A 20,099-nucleotide genomic window follows, 5' to 3' on the forward strand; every position below is an offset into this window, starting at 1 on the left:
AAACCAGGGGTAAACGCCAATAATAATAATACTCCAGCTCCCTGGCTGAATGGTCAGCGTACTGGCCTTTGGTTCAGAAGGCCCTGTATTCGATTCCCAGTCGGGTCGGAGATGTTTAACTTAGTATAGTTAATTCCTCTATCTCAGGGACTGCGTGTTTGTGTTCGTCTTAATACACGTCTACACAGAACAGAACACAACATAACACACTACACTACACCACACTACCAACCAGCACAAAATCAGGCAATAGCGAATATACAGTATTCCTCCACATAGGGTTTGCGTCACGAAGGGCATCCGGTCATAAAACCGGGCCAAATCCACAATAACTGCTGATCCCAATAAATTTTCAATATATCAATAATAATAATAATAATAATAATAATAATAATAATAATAATAATAATGGTAATAGTAATAAACGAATAATGATGTCACATAAAAATAAATTGGAACATTAAAAACAATTATTCTACCGAAGCTCTATATTCATCTATATTCATCAAAAATCTTAACTTTATGAGGTCACTCTAAAATTGCAGTTATTGAAAAATAAGAACGTAAAATCTTATGAAACTTTTCGGCCCCAAACAAAAAAATTGAATTTGGAGCTACTGTACGGACGAGATGTTTGAATTTTTGGATACATATTTAGGATAGATAATAATAGACTCGCTAGAAGATTATTCAATGTAATAAATTCCCAAAGCAGGAGAGTACATTGGCTGGAGGAAACGAGAGGGGGCCTGAATGAATTGAACGTCAGAGAAGACATCATGAAAAATCACCAAGTCTTCAGGACCTTAGTAAATAAACACAAATTTGTCGTCAAAAGTAGCAGCAGGACTGGTACAAAGTGGTCAGAAGAATGAAAGAGGCAACACAGTGAGCTCACGAAGAAATTTTGGAAGAACAGGAAGGCGAAAGTCATCAGGCCAATGAACAAGTTCGAACGCGCTCTAGAATGGGCATAACGAAAGTAATAATAATAATAATAATAATAATAATAATAATAATAATAATACGTCGCGTTTGCTGAATAATTGTGGAAGCGCCTGGTATTCGGAAGTTCTCACGCGGTAGCATTGTTCTCCAAATTAAGCCACAAGGTCTCGGGAAATCAGATGGCAGATACTCAACCAGCATTGCAATAAGGAACAGAGACTTCCTGACTGTCTCCTCGACCACTACTTCTATAAATGTTCATCGTGCTGAGCACGCGAAATATCATCACAGTTACCAAGAGTATCTTTAACAAAGGATAGCCTATCTTCATACAATAGAGACCTTGCGTACGTTGTGTTTTAAATAAGTAAGAACTGCTGCATTTGACTTTCAATAGGTATTTCCACAGTTGTAAAGAATTCAAACAAGATGGGAGAGAATATTTATCAGTCTTGTTCCTGGTATTTTCCCTGTTACCTGCAGCCGGCACTGTGTATGAATTTAAACCAGTTTTATGGTCGGATGCTCTTCCTGACGCCAGCCCTATGTGGAGGGATGTACTCACTATTGCGTGTTTCTGTGGTGGTTTGCAGTGTAATGTGTTGTTTTTAAATAAAGACGTGCATTATGACGAACTCAAATCTAAGTCCCCGAGCGAGAAAAATTAATGTCGTCGTAGTTAAAATCACAGGCGCTGCCGGGAACCGAACTCGGAGTCCCCTGAACCGAACGCTATTTTGATGATCATTCAACGAAGAAGTCGGACGAGAGAACATTTATGAGTATGAATGGAAATCTGTTCTTGTTTAAGGAATGTAAGGAAAAAAAGCTACCATCTTTAATTTAGTACAAAGGAAAGAAAATTATCGCCTAAAATACTTTCCTATTGAGCTTCCGAGAAAGAAACTGTCCAGAACAGCCACTTAAAGCCATCTTTAAGGATTTTAGGTTGTATATCATTACAAATAATTAACTATTAATTAAAATCTAGCGCACAGAACAGTGTTTCTAAACCACCGGGCCCTGGCATTATTTACACTAGCCCGCCAGATATTTTCTGTAATATTTCAGTTTACCTTTCTAAATCCTTTTCGCGAATAAATGTCTTTTTTTATAGTGGAAACTGGTTTCGAGAATAATTTTTATGATTGCAGAGAAGCTGAGACCCAGGTCGTTTCTAAATTCTGAATTCTAATATATAACTAACATCTGAGAAGTAAATGTCGGTGACCAAGCCAACACCAAAGAGGCCCCCATCCACTTAGTGTTGAGCGATATAAAATACAGAGTATTAAGTAAGGTCTTTAAGTACCTGGGACAAAGAATAAAAGAACGGATCGGAAGAAGACCCCTTTGAAGAGCAGGTTTCTCATTTGACGAAGGACACACAACAAGAAGGTGCTATCCTGTGGGACAAAATTGAGGCACCTAGACACATCGTTAAAATTGAATGCTTCTATGAAGCAAAAATGTTGGATATGTTGGGAAAAGGTAGGTTCGAAGATATCAGATAGAGAGAAAGAAAAATTCTGGGCCCAAAGAGATGGAGTGGAGAGATTTGGACCTAACAAAGAATTGCTCCAGAAGACAGGATTCTATGGACACCTTCTGAGGACGGATAGAAGGAGACTGAAGAAAGAACCTTTGAAACTCTTCAGGAAGAGGAAGACAAGTCAGGAGCCGGTGGTGTAAAACAGATCCTACACGCGAGGACAGATAATAATAATAATAATAATAATAATAATAATAATAATAATAATAATAATAATAATAATAAGCTGAGTGGAGTAGGCGTTTAAGGTGCTGAATTTCTGAGCCCAAGTTGGCAGGTTCAATTCTGGCTCAGTCCAGTGGTATTCAAAGGTGCTCAAATACGTCTGCCCCGTGTCAGTAGATTTACCGGCACGTGAAAGAACTCCTGCGCGACAAAATTCCACCAGTCACCTCGGCGTCTCCGAAAACCGTAAAATTAATTTCGGAGATATCAATATAGGGCTGATATGGGATCCAGAAAAAGATGTAGGCTTCTACTATTCGTTACCTTGGCTCTAAATGAGGTAGGGTGTTCGGTGATGGTAGTGATTATTGTTTTAAGAGGAAATACAACTCAGCAACCAAAAAAAAAAAATCAGGCACTACAGCACTTGAAGGGCCTTGGCCCAGCAAGTGACCGCTGCTCAGCCCGAAAGCCTGCAGATTACGAGGTGTCGTGTGGTCAGCACGACGAATCCTCTCGGCTGTTATTCTTGACTTTGTAGATCGGGACAACTCAGCAACCACCCTCCCTTAACACTAATGAGGGAAAAAATGGCAAAGGCTTGACCTTTCAATATAGTAACAGCGGCAAAAGAAATGGAATGGCTAACAGGGGCGTAAAAAAAAAAGCATTTTAGACCTAATACTGCCGGAGAAGAAAGGGAACATAAGTTCATCAAGTGAGGTTGGTTAGGAAAGACGAAAATGAGGAGCCCGGCACAATTAAGTGAAATCAATATCAGATTCAGCTGGGGTCGTCAACCTACGCTCCCGTGATTAGAGTTCTTGGGGCTTACCCCTTTCAGCCGATTTTACAACAGACAGGAGGTACCGTCGATGTCAAAGTATTTTACCGCCCCCAACCACAGGGTAGACTATCTTCGTCCACAGGAATTGTTTTGTACTTGTTTTTGTAGTAAGATGAGTGAACCTCAAAGCCGTATGCCTCTCCAAAGATGAAATTTTCGTTTCTAAATTTCCATCCTTCCTGGCAGGGAATCGAATCCACCATTCTGGATTAATAAATTGTCCTTATTTGCTTTAGTCTGCAAAAGAGTGAAAACTTAGAGGCAATAAGGCAAAAGTTCTGGCTGGGCAGGGACTGAAACCGCTGACATGAGGATAGCGAATCTCCCCACTCCAGTGACTGTATCAAGTGATTCTTGAGAACTTCTCATGGGCTAGTCACAGGAAATAATATATCCACTACATGAGCCATTGATATCTGTGCCGCAGTTACTGTCCTTGACCTGATCAAGTTCAGATGGTGGTACCAAGCGGTGGGGACACATGCACTCACCGGGTTCCTCTCGCTAATTTTCATACCCATGTAGGCCACCTGACTACTGTAAATTTGCGGTCAGCCTTCGCCGGGGTAGCTCAATTAATAGTATTTCTTTCCTTGATCGAATACACTGCATTTGAATAGGTGTCAATTATTGGGGATAACGTTAAGGACATGCGATGTATTTCCCCGTTCTCTTATAATTAGACTATCAAAGGACAAGAACTTGATCACAACCGGACATTCACTATAAGGTTACTCACTTTTTACTCTACCATTCACGAACTTCATTACTTGGCAGCCTTACTCGATCAATAAATAAGGAAATACAGTAATATAAATTGGCGGAGCAGTGAAAGTAATAATTATTTTTTATCGATTAAATATATGCTAGGGATCAAAATTAACTACGTCGCCCAGAAATTTCCGCATAGAAAAGTTGAAGAATGTAAATAAATTTAATCGGAAATAATAATAATAATAATAATAATAATAATAATAATAATAATAATAATAATAATAATAATAATAATAATAATAATAATAATAATAATAATATTTCTATGGTTAAGTGGTTTGCGCATTGGACTTCAGTTCAGAGGGACTCTGATTCAATGATCGATCAGATCAAGGATTTCAACACCGTATGGTTAATTCCGCTGGCTCGGGGACTGAGGTTTCAGTTTGTATTAATACTCTAAACTACCTGCTAACACAGAAATACGCCGTAGTGAATACATCCTTCCACATACGGATGGCGTAAGGAAGAGCATCCGCTCGTAAAACAGGCCCGCAACACAATTAGTATTGGTCCCAATAGATTAGAGAAAAGGCCAGGAATAATAATTAATAATAATAATAATAATAATAATAATAATAATAATAATAATAATAATAATAGTTCTACGTCCTACTAAATACTTTACGGTTTTCGAAGACACCGAAGTGCAGTAATTTTGTCCCGCATGAGTATATACATGTTAGTAAATTTAGTTTTCTTTTATAACAATTGACACCTTTTATTACCTATTGTCATTTAGTTTATGTTGTAAATAATATCACTTTAATAAAACGAATGATTATTAATATGATTATATCGATCGATCGTATCCGCCAGCGTGGGCTAAGAAGGCCAGTACTCTACCGTCTGAACCATTCTACTAGTATGAAAAAGTAGCAGCATTTATTTCCTTCATCGAATATATTGTATTTGACAGACAACAAATATTCTTTACTGTCAATCCTTTGAATCAAAATTCAGGACCAATTGATTTCTGCCAAGCTGAGTAACTCAGACGGTAGAGAATTGGCCTTCTGATCTTGTGCTAGTGGGTTTGATTCCGGCTCAGTCCGGTGGCAGTAAATGGAAGGTGTTCAAATACGCCAGTCTGAGATTTACTGGCATGTAAAGGAACTCCCATTAGATACAATTCTGGTACATCGGCATCTCCAAAAACCGTATAAGTTGGTAGTAGGACGTAAAACAAATTTATTATTATTATTACTATTTTTTTTGGTAGTTGTTTTACGTCGCACCGACACAGATAGGTCTTACGGCGACGATGGGAAAGGAAAGGGGTAGGAGTGGGAAGGAAGCGGCCGTGGCCTTAATTAAGGTACAGCCCCAGCATTTGCCTGGTGTGAAAATGGGAAACCACGGAAAACCATTTTCAGGGCTGCCGACAGTGGGGTTCGAACCTACTAGGATACTGGCCGCACTTAAGCGACTGCAGCTATCGAGCTCGGTATTATTATTATTATTATTATTATTATTATTATTATTATTATTATTATTATTATTATTATTATTATTATTATTACATGGATTCCGCAAAGATGAATCAATGGATGCTGACAATACATTTGAAGCAGTAACTATTTTTTCACTGTCAAATGCTTTAATTATATTTCAGGACCAACTGATTTTTTGTTCTTTGTAGATGTGTCTCAAGGGCATGTAAACCATCAAACTACTTGCTTTAGAACAGACACCGAACTTAAGATGACCCACTTGATGTAGTTTCGTATTCCATACCTGATAAATAAATAAATAAATAAATAAATAAATAAATAAATAAATAAATAAATAAATAAATAAATAAATAAATAAATAAATAACACTTTGAATAAAATTGTTACTTTGGAAATAATTCCTGAGCGTGAGGAGAATTTGTCTTATCTGAGAATAGACCAAGTAATTAATGAAGTGAAAGTCTAAGGTATCCTGAGTTTTCACTTTCCTCGATCGCTGTGTCTGTGTCACTGTTGCTACTTTGCCACAATCCGCCAAGTGACTGCTATGAACTAGGATAAATAATAGCATATTTGCAAAAGAATAGATTATGCAATAAAGGAAGGAGTTGCAGTTACTCTAGAGCAGGGATGGCGAAACTATGACACGTGTGCCAATTTGTGACACGCGAACACGACTTCTGCTGCACGCCGCACAAATTGTATTTGGTTAAAGAAAATATGCATCTCATTCTTAAAATGAACCTGTTTTATTTTATTACACCGTCCGAAGGATGTATATATTCTCGCTGTATGGAGATACGTGATCGGTATTATGTGGAAAAATGCAAGAAAATAAACATATCCTTGACTCAATTTTGCAATGTATATATATTTTTTATTTTGCCAGCGGCTTTACGCTGCACCGACACAGATAGGTCTTATGGCGACGATGGGATAGGAAAGACCTAGGAGTTGGAAGGAAGCTGCCGTGGCCTTAATTAAGGTACAGCCCCAGCATTTGCCTGGTGTGAAAATGGGAAACTACGGAAAACCATCTTCAGGGCTGCCGGCAGTGGGATTCGAACCCACTATCTCCCGGATGCAAGCTCACAGCCGCTCGTCCCGAACCGCACGGCCGACTCACCCGGTTAATTTCTAATTGTGAATGAATGCATGTATAGATACATTTTATTATTAATGGCTGGCTAAATGGTTAGCTTGCTGGACTTTGGTCAGAGGGGTCCCGGGTTCAATTCCTGGCAGGGTTGGGGATTTTAACCTTCATTGGTTAATTCCGATGACTCGGGGGCTGGATGTGTGTGCCGTCTTCATCATTAAAATTCATCATAGATAGGGCCCCATCCTCACATACGCGCAGGTCGCCTATAGGGCGTCAACTCGAAAGACCTGCACCTTCCTCTCGGGAGGCCACACGCCATCACCATCACCTGTTTTTGAAATGTAATGTTCAGTGATGTTTGCAAAATAAATTAATGACACATGCAGTCGAATGAATTTATACGCAGTGCAATCTAGTACCTAGATGAAGTCAAGCGAGGGGGATTTGATGATAATTTTAAAGGCAAATAACCGATGGCACAGTAAGAAGTAATAAACAAGACCTTAACTGACACGCTAGTCGGCATAGGTTTGCCATCACTACTCTTAGGCAATGCCAGTAGATTTCAACACAGTATTGTATGTATGTATGTATGTATGTATGTATGTATGTATGTATGTATGTATGTATGTATGTATGTATGTATGTATGTATGTATGTATGGTTTGAAATCCGGTGACTTCCCATTAGAACATTTTCACTGGGACCAACTGCCACAGCAGAAGAGGTATGGGGTTTTAAAAGCCTGGCCAAGTTCCAGAATAAAACCGGGTGTTTCACCAAATAACATGGAGAAGTGAACTTGAATGAACGTATTATCATAATCGCAGTTATTGAGGTGCACACGATCTTTGTTCGAACTTCCCTCATCTAAGTCCCTCTACAATATCGTATTAGTAACAGATATTGATTATCAGACTCTTTAAAAATGGTGAAGAAAAGGAAGAGAAAGTTATCTTTTTTTTCCAAGCTGGGTATTTCTGCAACCTTGGTGGGCGAAGTGCTGCTCTCGTGACCTGAATGAAAGACGTCAGGAGTACGGAGTGCTTGACCTCCTCCGCACCAAGCTTTCTGCTATTATCACTAGCACGCTTCAACAAACACAACTTGTGTGACACGTTAGAATGTCGTTGCTTTTATTTTCGCTCTGAAGTTATAACGAGAGAAAATTTCACTCGAAGAGATAATGTAGCACAGAGTAGGTGAGTTGTCTGTCACTCGTAAATAATAACCGACTCTGTTTGCTTTCATCAAACACCGACAGCTAAAGGTGCGGCATAATTAGCAGCAGTGGCTAGCAACCTTATACAGATTTACAAGGTTTTTTTTTTTTTTTTTTTTTTTTTTTTGCAAGTTGATTTACGTCGCACCGACACAGATAGGCCTTACGGCGACGATGGACAGGAAAGGGCTAGGAATAGGAAGGAATCGTCCGTGGCCTTAGTTAAGGTACAGCCCCAGCATTTTGCCTGGCGTGAAAATGTGAAACCACGGAAAACTATCTTCAGGGTTGCCGACAGTGGGACAAAATTCCGGTATTCCAGCATCTCTTATAACAGATTCAGGGACATGAAACACATTGTGTTTTCTCTGGCACTATATTAACGTCCTGGAATGAGGTAATGGTCTTGCACAAACATTGTGTATCAGTGAAGCAAACGTGCTAGTTGTTGATACTGTCGGCTTAATCAACACAGTTACACAGACATATGCCCTAACGGTTTTAGTGTCCCAAAGCCATATTCTCCCAGACGTAAGTTATTTGATTTCGAAACTGCTTGAGGGGAGTTGAAATGTCCAGTCACACATATATTAAAACTGCCAAATTTATGTCCCTAATCTCTGAAATCTTAAGCTTAAAATCCAGATCTGACCGGGAATCGCACCCACACTGTCTCATACGAAGACCGTGACCATTCAGCCAAGGATTCAGAACTAGAACTAGAACGAAGTGACCTTCATGAATTCAAGAGGTTATATAATTTCATTGCAACCAAGTAGAGTGGCCGTGCATGTTAACACACTACGGCTATGGAGCCAAGCTCTCATTCGGGAGGCGTTGGGAAGGGCATCCGGCCACTACAGCACGCCATATCATTTCATCTCACATCATTCCCCACCGCTTATCAGGAAAATGGACTAAGGGGTGGACACGCATTTATTGTAACGAAAGCAATTTTAGACAGAAATGTTACGCAAGAATGTCTCATTTACATACTGAGAAAACCATTGCAAGGATTTCAGTTCAGTGGTCTCTTTTAGTGGTCGGCCCTGCGATGTACGGGTAGCGCGCCTGCATTTTACCCAGCGGGCGGGTTCGATTCCCGGACAGGTCAGGGAGTTTTATCTAGATCTGAGGGTCCACTCAGCCTATGTGATTACAATTGAGGAGGAATTTGATGGTAAGAATGGTGACCCGGTCTACAAACCCAAATATAACAGCTCAGAGGATTCATCGGGCCGACCACACGACACTTCGTAATCGGCAGGCTTTCGGGCTGAAGAACGGTCGCTTGGTATGCCCTAGCCCTTTGGGGCTGTTGTGCCATTGGGTATGGGTTGGTCTCTCTTAGTTACTTTATAGCCTTCATGAAACTATGCGATGGTTTGAGAAATATAGGTAGGCCTACATGCATTATTATTATTATTATTATTATTATTATTATTATTATTATTATTATTATTATTATTATTATTATTATTCCACGTTTCTCACATCTAATTGTGATCTGGGTGCGAAATGTGTAACACATGTGCATATGGCCCTCTTTTACAGCTGATTGCCCCTCCTGACACCATCCCTATTGAGTGTTTCCTTTGTTGCTGGCAGTTTGTTGAGTGTGTATAAAGAAAGACGTATTGATGCAAATATCAGGTCCCCGAGTCAGAGAACTAGACACAGCTCAAATCTCCGACCTAGCCGGGAGTCAAATCCGAGGCTCCTCTTAGGCAAAAGTCTCAACCCATACCATTCAGTCCAGCACCTGGAGGTACATGTTATATTAAATGTATCAAATGCTAAAAAATACCCTCGAAGTAATGTATTATGTATGCCTATACAAAGCAGCACTGACTTAGAAACCAAGAACGTCATTCTAGGCAGCCATAGTTTATCGAAATGCTACTAACATAACGAAGCTGTTTCTACACATTAGTAGAAGTCAAAACCTTTTCTGTCACTTAATTTTGGAAATGCAAAGGTTTCCAGAGAAGAAAGTGAAACATGCAGTCATTTTAACTATAACACCGGACACCGATTTGTTGAACTTTGCCGAAGTCAACATAAAATCAATGCCTATTTTGAAATCCTCTCTAATTGGGTTTTCATTGTTATACCATTTCAATGTTCAAACATCAATTATAAGGCGGCATTCAGAGAAGCGGTCTCGTAGCATAATAATTTATTTCATTGTAATGATCTACTGTTACGTATTATATCAAGACGTACAATTTGCTTTAGCCTACGTTGCACCGACGCAGAGAGTCTTATGGCGACGATGGGATAGGGAACGCCTAGGAGTGAGAAGAAAGCGGTCCTGGCCTTAATTAAGGTACAGCCCCAGCATTTGTCTGGTGTGAACATGGGAAACCACGGGAAACGATCTTCAGTGCTGCCGACAATGGGGTTCGAACCCACTCTATCCCGGATGCTAGCTCACAGCTGCGCGCCCCTAACCGCACGGCCAACTCGCCCGGTATTTCCATACGTATAAAGTATACCGTTAAAATAAAAGTTAAGAAAATGAAAATACCGAGGACCGAAATAAAGCAACGAAAGAAAGAAAGAAAGAAAGAAAGTGACTAAAAATTTTCGAAAATTGAAGCCCAGATACAACACTGCACTGCCAACCACAACAGAATCACGCAACAGTGATTAGATCGGGAATGCAGTGAGGACTTCGGCCTACAGGTGGCCATAGCTGGTCCCTGGTTCGACGGCTCTGCACTCCGACCGACCAACCGAGCAGAATAGGAGTGGCCGTGGCTCTACGCCTATGCATTCGGGAAACGGGTAGGGGCAGGTCCCACCGTCGACTGTCCTGAGAATGATTTTCCATGGTTTTCCTTTCTCCTGCACAAAGGCGAATGCCAGAACGGTTCCTAGTGTGGGCCACGGCCGCCAACCCCCTCACCTTCTCCGAGCACCATCTTCAACCTATCATATCTCCCTGGCCTGAGAGACGGCGTTACCGTCTAGGAGGCCCGCCGCCCCCTTCAGGGACGGAATTAAACATTTTAGTAGTAGTACATATCAGGAAAGAAAACGGGCACAAATAAGGGCCAAGTTTACATGTACAACACAGTCAGCATCCGAAAAACCCTCCAGGGTGTGGAAAAAAGCTGTCAACGGAGATAAACTACGGAGATTAATCTCGTAAAAGTTCGAATAAATCGGTGAATTTGCGTGTAGGATAAAAAAGGAACAATTTCGATTTTAATTTTTTAATTTTAGGCTTCCATTTATTCTTAATAGGGTTCAAACTCCCGTACTTCTAGTGGGCGAACAGAGTAGAATGCTTTGAAGCCTCTCTCATACTCCCATAGCTTCAGTCATTGAATTCCGGGTTCCCCAGTCCAGCGTGATTCATCATCCACTTGCGAGAGACAGAACGTCCGCTGTTTCGGCTATCACTGTCATTGGCCTAATAAGCCAGGCTGTCTCGACAGGGATTGCAGGGCCTCTCTGTCGTGGCTGGGCTGAGCTGAGCACTGCTGTGCCGAAAAGCCCCCACCACGCGCTTCGTTGTTCCAGATTGAGTTTGCATTCACGAGTGTAAGAGACTATCTGCACCTCAGCGTCTGGTGAGTACCTCAAATTACCAGTTCATTGAGATCACACTGTATTTTGGAAATAAATGTCATTGTGCAAATTCAGTCCCTTACACTGATGTCATACTTAGTGAGTGTGACAAGTAGTCTTGATACTTCAGCTGACACATGCCATTCACTGAACTTCAAGTGACAGCTGGTCTCAGTTGTAACCAGGGCATGGGTGTTGGGTGCTTGGTATTACATTATGCAACAGAGCTACTTTACTCATTGAGTAATTAGAAATATTATATCACAGATAAGAATTTTCATGTGTGCAAAAGTAGGACCGAAATAAAACTAAATGTCGCTCTTAATTATATTACGAAGGGCTGTGTAGCCGAGATGGTAAAGGTTCAGATCACCCTGGAGGACGTCAGGTAATCGATACATTGAAGAAAAAATACTTCCATTTCTGAAGAGGTACAAGGCCCTGAGGATCATTCAGTCTACACCCAAAATGCGTACCGGGTTGATTCCTGGGAGCAAAAGCGGCCAGGCATAGAGGAAACCCCTTCTAGCTCTCTTATCGCCAAGGTTACAGGCAGTAGAAACTTTAACATTCTTCTCCTCCAAGGACCTTAATGGTCTGTACAAAGATGGCTCCGCACGTTTGCTTAATTATGTTACGGCTTAATGTGACGTTAAGTGGGGAGGTACACCTTCCTCTGGATAAACTTAGTAAAATTCCAATTTTTATTGATCAGCAGCTACAAATTCTACCAAAACAAAATTCTGCATGCTGAACATACATTCCATATCATGCAATTGAATGATTCATTAAAAAAATCAAATTAGGGTATTCATATTTTTTTCAATATATCAGAGTTCAGGATCTACATAATAATTACCACAGTTGACTGAATATTGTCTTGCTCAAATTATTTAAAGACCTATCAACAACAACTCCAAGATACCCCTTCAGAAAATATTTTTCTCTCATTATTGCACAACTATTATTGTAAGCTCCATTATTTGATTCAAAGACGCCAGCCTAGTGCGTATTGTTTACATCAATAAAGTAGGTATACTACAAGGAATATTTAATTCTCACGTCCGCATTGTACTCCAGATGAACTTTCAACGTATTAAGTCGTGAAAAGTACGTTATAGTACATATCATCACGACCACTCTTAAAGGAAAGAATATGTGGAGTTTCCATTTTTTTCCCCATTGTCCTTTCGGTTCAGAGGGTCCCGGGTTCGATTCCCGGCCGGGTCGGGGATTTTAACCTTCATTGGTTAATTCCAGTGGCTCGGGGGCTGGGTGTTTGTGCTGTCCCCAACATTCCTGCAACTCACCACACATAACACTATCCTCCACCACAATAACACGCAGTTACCTACACATGGCAGATGCCGCCCACCCTCATCGGAGGGTCTGCCTTACAAGGGCTGCACCCAGCTAGAAATAGCCACACGAAATTATAATTATTATTATCAGATGAATTTTCCTTCAAATCTAGGCCTCACTTTGAAATCACTTTCATCTAGCCAAAGCTGTCTATGTACGTATTTTCAGTTACACCTCGTTATCCATATCTAAATTCAATTATTAAGATCGGGTTTAACTTGATGTCAGACAAAAGTATCAAATTGGTATAAATGATTACAAACTAGAAAGCCAGCAGCTACCCACTGAGTCAATCACGATACCTGTTAAAGAGCTGACTGATAAACGTAGGCCTATGCCTAGAAGAGTATTTACGATCAAAATGTACAATGCTGTGTGGCTCAGAGTGGCCTTCTGACCCCAAATTGGCAGGTTCGATCCTGGCTCAGTCCGATGGTATTTGAAGGTGCTCATACACATCAGATGAGGACAAAAATCCGGCACCTCGGCGTCTCCAAAACCCGTAAGAGTAGTTAGTGGGACGTAAAGCCAAGAACATTGTTATTAAAATATACAATGAAAGATTCTCAAAGTGCACAGTTGAAATCTGTTAGCATTTAAAAGTGCAAAGAGCCAAAATCCTGACATTTTTAATATACAGTACATATTCATGAATATTAAACATTTCAGGATTGTTGGTTGGCCATCCAAGATTATTGGGCCAAGTGTATACTTTTCCTACGGAAAACTTGCCCAGCGCGACATTTTACCCAACGCTCATTACTATAGAACGCTTTGTACAGGGTGATCACAAAGTCCAATAATCCCGCTATGTATTACATACATGGTAATTAATTGTTGTATCTTATTGTTGTGGGATCATGGCAGAGGACAACTTTGAGGTAGTGTGACTGTTCGTTATTATTTACTCCAGGGTGTCTGTGTGTACACCATCGTGTTCATAACAGAGTATGATTCTCCTCCATGTACAATGTGAAATTCTCCTCAACATTGCTGACGTGATGGCAGTAAATGCACGTCTAACAGCCTCGTAACGTGCGGCAGCAACCTCCTGTTTAATGAACCCCCATAATGCATTATCGCAGGACGAGGGATCAGAACTTCGGGGTGGCCACTCCAAAGGCGCAGGCAAATGGACAGAACCACGTCCAGTCAATTTATCAGGCAATACCTCATTGGTGGGGAAGGTTTCTGAAACCTTACAGTGAAGTCATGCTGAATATCTCTCACTGACTTTCTTGCATGCGGTCGTTCATGATACCATGTGCTCATTACGATCCGTTCCTCCATAGTGTAAGTGGACTTATCCGCCAAGATTTAGATGTATATCAACACCTACAACACTAAGAAACAACAATTCATCAACATCAGTGTAATAATAATTTCGTGTGGCTATTTCTAGCCGAGTGCAGCCCTTGGTAAGGCAGACCCTCCGATGGGGGTGGGCGGCATCTGCCATGTGTAGTTAACTGCGTTGTTGTTGTTGTTGTTGTTGTTGTTGTTGCGGTGGTGGTGGTGGAGGATAGTGGTATATGTGGTGTGTGAGTTGCAAGGATGTTGGGGACAGCACAAACACCCAGCCCCCGGGCCACTGGAATTAACCAATGAAGGTTAAAACCCCCGACCTGGCCGGGAATCGAACCCGGGACCCTCTGAACAGAAGGCCAGTACGCTGACCATTCAGACAACGAGTCGGACAACATCAATGTAATACATACGAAACACGACTATGTAATACATAGGGGGTAATGGGACCTTGTGATCACTCTGTACAATATCAATATGTCTAATGCATCATTTTGCCCAACCTAAATTGTATTCATTCAGCACAGGAAAGAAACAAAATTTTGAGCCACTCTTTTTTTCTTTGCAAAGATCTGCACGAGAATAAGACACTAAATTTTGGCAAGCAAGCAAAGCAGGCTTGTAGTTTTACGTGATTATTGATACCGTGATTATAGTCACGGGCTCTCTCCCACATGCACTGGCCGAAATTCACACTTTGATCGCCTTGGTGAGAAGTCTGGGAAGATGCCACTCGGCTACCACGCCCCCTCTCCTGAATCAAGCTTGAAGTTTGAAGAGGATATATAGCGTGCCATGTTGCTCATGCTGAGGTGTATAAAAATGCTGTTCAGCATAATAGGTGTTCCTTAGGCATTCCGATCTTCTACATACAGTTCCTGGTTTCGTAAAGAACAACTCTGGCGCAGTCTGTTAAGGAGTATAGAAGATGGTTGCCTAGTTGTACTTCCTCTTAAAACAATAATCACCACCGCCACCTGTTAAGGAGAACAGAAGACAAAACTGACGCTTAAATCGGCTAGGCAGCGTCTTTGGCAGCCGAGGCCCATACGATATTATTATTATTATTATTATTATTATTATTATTATTATTATTATTATTATTATTATTATTATTATTATTATTATTATTATTATTATTATTATTATTATTATTATTATTATTATTTGTTAGCTGTTGTGTAACAGTCGTCGATGGATTAGTTTTCTAATTGAAGCAGTAATGCCATCTGGCGGAGAAAAGTGACTGCAGAAGAGGCAGAGCACACCTCAGCTAACAACAGTCACTCACTGTTAAGTTACTGTTGATCAGTTCTAGGAGATTAGGACATTGTTGACCATCATACACGTTTCCTTTCGCCTGGCGATAATAAGGCTTTCGAGAACTAGACATTCAAACCACGTCCCTTTATGGTTTCCTCTACTATTCTGGAATGATCGATCCTTCAACGCTTTTCTTCTCATATCGGTAAACAACTTCGTTATGATCCTGATCAATAATAACGTCAGGGAAATACACTAGTTACTATATCATCCACTACTGACTACCGGGGTAACACGTCCACATGAGCGATGCTCGGCGTCGATGAACTAGGCTTGGGTGCTCTGGAACGCGTGCTTTTAACAAGCAAAACCTTCATTTCCAGGAGAACTATTAGTGTTAACATAGAAAATGCATATCATTTCTTTTTTCAGAAAAATGAGTCTTAAGTACACATGCTGACGTTACTTTGTGATAGGATTAACCATTCGCCCATTATACTGGTTTTTATGAGATAAACCATACATAAGTTCATTAAATACCAACATGTCAATGGCCGTCATGTTGAAACGGTTAATTATTGAAAGATAAGAATAGACCTGTCCACCTCTGTGGTGCAGGGGAAGTGTGATTTGCTACCATCCCCGGATGTCTGGGTTCGATTCCCGGCTCTGCCACAAAATTTGAGAAGTGGTACGAACACTGGAACGGGGTCCACTCAGCCTCGGGGGGAGGGGGTCAACTGAGAGTAGAGGCGAATTCGATTCTTACCTCAGCCATCCTCGAAGTAGTTTTCCACGGTTTCTCACTTCTCCTCCAAGCAAATGCCGGGATGGTACCTAACTTAAGGGGGCGGTCGCTTCCTTCCCTCTTTTTTGTCTATCCCTTCCAAGCTTCCCATCTCCGCCATACGGCCTCTTTTGTAGCAGATGAGGTGGCCTTGCGAGGTACTGGCCCTTCTCCCCAGTTGTATCCCTGACCCAGAAATCTCACGTTCCAGGACACTGCCCTAGAGGCGGTAGAGGTGAAATACGTCGCTGATTCCGAGGGAAAAACGAGCTCTGGACGGTAAACATATCAATAATGAAAATCTGAGATAAATGCCTAACACACTTTAGCACAATTTGTCCTGTAGTTTTGGTGTGGTCGAGTGACAAAGAAAGAATCACTATTTTTCTTAAGCTATCATGCGATTTTATGCAAATAAAAATTCAAAAATAATATATTTTATGTCAACATAGTTTGCCATGCGACAGTTTCCTCTGAGAATATTTGTGCAAAATTTCATATAATTCTGCAGAACAGTTGGAAGTCTGACAGTGAGACGTAATTTCATTTTTATGTATGATGATGATTAGAAGTAGTAGTTTCTTTTTTTCTGTTTGCTTTACGTCGCGCCGACATAGATAGGTTTTATGGCGACGATGGGATAGGAAAGGCCAAGGAATAGGATGGAAGCGGCTGAACCACACTATCTCCCGGATGTAAGCTCACAGCTGCACTGTCCTAACTGCACGGCTAACTCACCCGGTATAGCAATAGCAGTAGTATTACCAGATTGTCGCAGTCTATGAGACTATCCCCATACGCATCTACAAAACAACAAAATTTTCTTTCTTTAGATGGCCATAACGTTCTCTCAAAATATTTGCTACATTTCCTTCAGCAGCCATCTCCAGTTTATCGAGACAAAGAAATGTGCTGGCATTTCTCTCGTGTCCATGACAACAGTAGAGCGCTGTCTCTTCTTGGCGGGATGTTTCTTGTCCTCGGAGCTTACTGTGCGAACATGCTTCGGTGTTCCGGAGAACGCACAACCTTCGCTGTAATAACACCAATCTTCACACAATGCGGGTTGCTTGCCCTCACATCAGGGTCAGTCACATTACAAAAAAATTATCCGTTATTGACCTATATTATTCAGTGTACTACACTACTACCCTTTCTACAGAAAAGAAGAGCCATTCAATTCGCAAAGAAAGGTTCTTTTAGCTATCGGTCGATGAAATAAAATGGCATATAGCTTTTAGTGCCGGGAGTGTCCGAGGACATGTTCGGCTTGTTAAGTACAGGTCTTTTGATTTGACGCCCGTACGCGACCTGCGCGTCGTGATGAGGATACAATGATGATGAAGACGACACATACACCCAGCCCCAGTGCCAGCAGAATTAACCAATGATGGTTACAATTGTCGACCCTGCCGGGAATCGAACCTGGCACCCCTGTGACCAAAGGCCAGTACGCTAACCATTTAGCCATGGAGCTGGACATCGGTCGATGATGTTGTGTGTTCTTTATGAGACCGAGGAAATACGTTTAAACTCCTATTTGGATCTACAACCAATCAAACGTTTAATTATTATCGTTCAGGCAGATTCATTCATTCATTCATTCATTCATTCATTCATTCATTCATTCATTCATTCATTATTAACGCTTCTTTTTGCCAAGAGATTGATAGGATGTATGAATTAGAGAACTATTGGAATAAAACAATACAACGAGAAAAACTATCCGAGGTAATAATAATACTAATAATAATAATGGCTTACCGAGTGAGTTGGCTGTGCGGTTAGAGGCGCCCAGCTGTGAGCTTGCATCCGGCAGATAGTGGGTTCGAATCCCACTGTCGGCAGCCTTGATGATGGTTTTCCGTCTTTTTACATTTTTTCACCAGGCAAATGCTGGGGCTGTCCCTTAATTAAGGCTACGGCCGCTTCCTTCCAACTCCTAGGCCTTTCCTATCCCATCGTCGCCATAAGACTTATCTGTGTCGGTGTGACGTAAAACCACTAGCAAAAAAAAAAATAAAAAAAGGCTTATCCTCTCCGGAGAAGCCTGGTGTACAGTAGGTCTTTCCAACTGACGAATACTGTATAAGAGACCTGCGTGCCTATGACGAAGGCACGGCACACACACCCACTCCCCGAGCCAGAGCAGTTAACCAATTAAGTTAAAGTCATCGACTCTGCCGGGAATCGAACTCGGTACTCCTTGGACCATAGTCCAGCACGCTAACCATTTAGCCATAGAGCCGGACACCACCTGTGGTAAAGAGATGTGCAGATGCCTATCTCATCAATGAGAGATGACACCTCCATAAAGGACATGAAGACCCCTGAAGGAGTGTACGGTAATGGTCCGTAACAGGGGTTCTCAGTAGGACGGAGTGCTTCGATCAATTGCTCCATTGCTTTAAGCTGTGACTGTCCATTTTTGCCGCCTGGAATTAACCTGGTACTCGTTACTGTTGTAGGATGAGCGAACACATGGAAGTCTACTTTCTATATTTTTCGACTTCCTGACGAGGAATGGAACCAATGCACTAATTTTAACCTCCACCCCCCCCCTTCCCCCTCACACACATACACCTCCTCCACTTGTAGGCCTATATAATCCAACAAGACGAGAACATCTCATTTATTATCGAAAACGTTAATATGCCACCCTTGTTCACATACCTTTGACTACAACACACCCTAAGCTATTTTTCCGACCTCCTCAGTTAATCTCCGACTAGACCCGTGGTGTAGGCGTAGCGGGCCTGCCTCTTACCCGAAAGATCCGTGTTCGGTTCTCGACCAGTCCAAGGATTTTAATTCTGGATTGAGGTCTGAAACAGAGTTCACTCGTGGGACCACAGTAAGTCATGGGCCCTAACTGGCTGTGAGTGTCGCTGGTTCAGTTAATCTCCAGCCCAGCAGTGCTCTCCAACATGTTTAAAACCATAGCTCAGCGAGCAGTCCAACACTTTTCCGAGCAGGGACGAACAACCGCAAATTTTATCCCACAATACACACCACCAGTTTTATTTTTTTGTTTCGTTATCTCTGCCTAGTTAAATTTTCATTCCGTTCCCTAATGAGGTAGGGCAGGCCTCCTAGAGGGTGGCGCCCTCTCTTAGTCTATGAGATGTGGTGCAGTGAATTGAGGTGCGAAGAACGATGAGAGCGGAGCGGCCGTAGCCTGTAAATCGCATTTGCCTTAGAGGAGAATTGAAAACGAAACAGACCATTCTCAGGACAGCCAACGCGACGATGGAACCAGCTCACCGCTTCCCGAATGCAGATCTGTTCGGCCAAAGCCACTCTGCTCGGTGTTGGTTAGTCATCAGCCCGGAACTTAGCTAGGCTCTCTAAAATCAAACTCCATAAACCCCAGACAGCGTGATGATGAGGAGTATTATGTAAGGTAAACAGTAGAGTAGTTTGGTATAACTTTCCTCACTGAACCGAAAAATATTATTAAAGCATCACATATTCTTCAAGCAACACTTTTCAGGGTATCTTGAGACAACAGTCGTGAACCGAATGCCATTATCAACATCACTCCTAACTCAATGTCCGGCTCCATGGCTAAACGGTTAGCGTGCTGGCCTTTGGTCCAGAGGGTCCCGCGTTCCATACCAGCCGGACCGGGGATTTTAACCTTCGTTGGCTAATTCAGATGGCTCGGGAGGTGGGTGTCTGTGCCGTCTTCATCATTAGAATTCAACATAGGTAGGGCTCCATCCTCACAGACGTGCAG

At 41.6% G+C, this 20,099-nt stretch overlaps 1 protein-coding gene across 1 annotated transcript in view; it reads left to right on the plus strand.

Moving 5' to 3' along the window:
• Positions 1-20,099, plus strand: part of LOC136875028 (facilitated trehalose transporter Tret1-2 homolog) — a 385,514-nt gene that overhangs the window by 33,509 nt on the left and 331,906 nt on the right. The window lies entirely within an intron of this gene.

Source organism: Anabrus simplex, chromosome 1, assembly GCF_040414725.1.
Source record: "Anabrus simplex isolate iqAnaSimp1 chromosome 1, ASM4041472v1, whole genome shotgun sequence".
Classification (NCBI taxonomy): Eukaryota; Metazoa; Arthropoda; class Insecta; order Orthoptera; family Tettigoniidae; genus Anabrus; species Anabrus simplex.